The sequence below is a fragment of the Hesperophylax consimilis genome, unplaced genomic scaffold (assembly GCF_061612785.1).
Source record: "Hesperophylax consimilis isolate HC1 unplaced genomic scaffold, BYU_Hcon_1.0 scaffold_49, whole genome shotgun sequence".
Lineage (NCBI taxonomy): Eukaryota > Metazoa > Arthropoda > Insecta > Trichoptera > Limnephilidae > Hesperophylax > Hesperophylax consimilis.
The window spans coordinates 1-3,480 of record NW_028301279.1 but is presented as its reverse complement, the minus strand read 5'-3'; the positions used below and the strand labels follow the sequence as shown (position 1 = coordinate 3,480).

At 32.9% G+C, this 3,480-nt stretch overlaps 1 pseudogene; it reads left to right on the top strand.

Moving 5' to 3' along the window:
* Positions 1–519: 519 nt before the first annotated feature.
* LOC149408852 (uncharacterized) lies at positions 520–1,394 on the top strand (annotated as a pseudogene).
* Positions 1,395–3,480: the final 2,086 nt, after the last annotated feature.

The following is a 3,480-nucleotide window of genomic DNA, read 5'->3' as shown; positions in this document are numbered from 1 at the left end:
GGACGTGGCAAATCACTGAATGGACAAAGTCGTGAAATTTTATTCCGCGTTTTAATTATTTTATGCATAATATAAAAAACGGTGGTCAATTTTTAAGCATGACTGACTTATATGATTTGACGTCTAAGGCAACTGGAATATCGCAGACTAGTATTCGACGTATCGTAACTGGAGTGGCAAAGGAAGCAGAAACACAACCGTCATCATCGTCAACTCAACGACCAACTTTCAGCACACCAGGGAAGAAACGACGCAGACTATCAACCAAATCAGATGTAGATGATTTCGATAAGGAAGTTATTAGAAGATGTGTGTATGATTTTCATTTAGTTCATAAGTCTTTGCCAACGATGAAAAAGATTCATAGAGTTCTGAAAGGGGACATCGACTACGCAGGGTGTATAACTACGTTAAGGAAAGTTGTTCACAATTTGGGTTTTCGATGGAGAAAAACAGAAACAAACCGAAAGTTGCTTATTGAAAAAAATGATATCCGACAAACGTACCACATATCTCACTAAATTAGAAGAATATAGGAATGACGGACGTCCAATTGTGTATTCTGATGAAACATACATTCATAGTACACATACAACACCGCGTGCGTGGACTGACAACTCCAATAAAGGAGCTAAAGTTCCTGTGTCTAAAGGCAAACGTCTAATAATACTTCATGCATGCAGTGAAAATGGTTTTGTACCCAACGCACTGTTAACATTTAAATCTGATCAGAGGACTGGCGACTACCATGGTGCTATGAATTCTGCCAATTACAGAAAATGGATCACGGAAAAGGTTTTGCCAAATCTGGAACCAAAATCTGTGCTTGTTATAGACAATGCGTCATACCACAATGAAGAATGCGAAAGGATCCCGACATCAAGTTCAAGAAAAGGAGTTATGCTGACCTGGTTGGAAAAGCATGGAATACCGTATCCGATTAAAAACACAATACCAATATTGTATGATATTATTAAGCTCCACAAGATACGAGTCAAGAAATACATTCTGGACCAATTGCTGGAAAAGCATGGTCACTCAGTATTGCGTCTGCCACCATACCACCCGGAGCTGAACCCAATCGAACTCTGTTGGGGAATAATAAAAGGATGCGTAGCTGTCAGAATGTTACTTTTACGATGGATTCCGTCCAGACTTTACTTGGAGAAGAAGTTGTCGCAATTAATGCCCAGACATTCAAAGACATTTTTAGAAAGGTCAAGGAACAAGAGGATAAATACGAAAAATTAGAACCCAAGATCGATACTTACACTGATGAATTCACAATACATCTTGGGGAATCAGATGAAGATACCTCCGTTGGATCATCTTTGGGATCTTCAATCAGTGGGGAAATAAGTGGTATAGGTGAACTTTTAGATGATTCTGACTAATGTGCTAAAGGTCCAGTGGGATAGTTTTTATCGTAAATTATTGATATTATCTCACTGTTCTTAAAAATTTTGTTGCTTATATTTTCATTTCATTTATACTTTTATACTTTTTATCTCCATCATAACTTTATTTATACTATTTTTTTCTCATGTTAAAGTATTTTATCATGTTAATATGTACTGCCTTTATTATTTATGTAAAAGCCCTCTGGGCGCAAAACAAAATAAATAAAGAAACAACTAACAAATTAATGTTCTCCAAAACGAGCTTGAAAAAAAATCATTTGTCATATACTTGGTTTATAAATGTGTAAAATCTACTACTTAAGAAATTCTAAAAATTATTGTACTTTATTTAAAATTAAATATCTAGTCATATAAACATTGGGAACTCATATGTCATAAATATATTGGTTTATAAATGTGTACATTCTAATTATACAATTATAAATGTTCTCTAAAAAATGGTATGGAAAGAATCTCCTACTTATGATCTCACTGAAGAAAACACTCATTCACTCTGAATGCAATTATTGATGTTTTCCGAAATGACCCTGTAAAAAAAATCACATCTTTGCGATTCTTTCAAAGACATAAAGAAACCATCCCTTCGTTAAAATAGATAAATAAATATTCTAGGAAACGATAAAATTTTGGAAATGTGGGTTAATAATTAAGTATAATTATTATACTTCTAGGAAATATATCAAATTAACATTAAACATGCTTTGTAAAATAAATATTTCTGGTCAGAATAATAATTATTCCCCGAAAAACAATTAGGTATAAATTCCAATTGCCGTAATTTCCGTGAATTAGGGTCATTATCGATGGAAGTTTGTTATGTACAGCATTCTTACATAAATGACTAAGAATTGTTAGCAATACCATTGTCTTTTTTAAGAATACCTACCCATTTGAATTCAATCCTGAAAATTATCACATTAGTTTAGAAAAAAAAATGATAAACTTCAATATTTCAATAACGATGTCGTAAAACAAAATAAGTTTTATGTGACCGACTTCAACACGCTTTGGCTTAGAGTTCTCAATTGTGAAATAATCATCAATTGTTTTTTTTTTCAATCTTAAATCGAAACACGCTGTATGTAAGTTTTGCATCTGTGTGAGTACTGTGATGAAGCCAACTTAACTTGCGAGACCTATAGATATAGAATTGACAATAATGTTATGGACATGGACCATTTTACAAAAATTTGAAAAAATAGTAAAACTTTTACAATCGAATGTGTAGGTAGAACATTAAGGTAAACTTATTCACACATATTTTCAAGAAGACATACAAGTTCATCATATTAATGTCAATGACAACTGGTTACTACCTACTCCTATAATCCAAACTAAATTTTAATGAGAATGATGCATGTCAGCCAAGAAAACATGATTCATTCCAACTCCATTATTGATTTTTAAAATGGCATGTTGTTGGTTGTAGCCTACCCCCACGAATAAAATTTTGTATTAAGGTGACCTTTTTGTAAACAGCAGAGCAGGACTGAAATAGCTGATCAAGTATGTGGGCTTGCTGAAAATGATTTTGGCAGAGTAAATAACATTCTGTAATCAAATATTTTGTGCATTCGGAAAGCTGCTTCTTACTTAAATTTAATTTTCTTATACTACATATTAGGGGTAAGCTTCGGTTTATGGGTGAAATTCCTAAAAATTAAAACTAGTTATTTTTATACTAACTTTGGGCCGGGGAATCCGAATCTGGAAGAATTAGGTGGCGGCAAGCAATATTAACTGAATTACACGACTTTAAAATTTCGACGCACAAAAAATTTAACTGGCCATTTTGAACGCTTTCTGACAATAAAACTAGTTATCTTTATACTAACTTTGGGACGGGGAATCCGAATCCGAAAGAATTAGGTTGGGGCAAGCAATATAAACTGAAATATACGACTTAAAAATTTTAGATGCAAACAATATACAACGGCATTGCCGATGCGTTTTTTTGACAGTAAATCCATAGAAAAATAACCAAAGATATATAAAATTAAGTGTTGCTAGTAAGCAATAATATCAATAACGTAAAATAACATGTTTATAATTTCAGTAA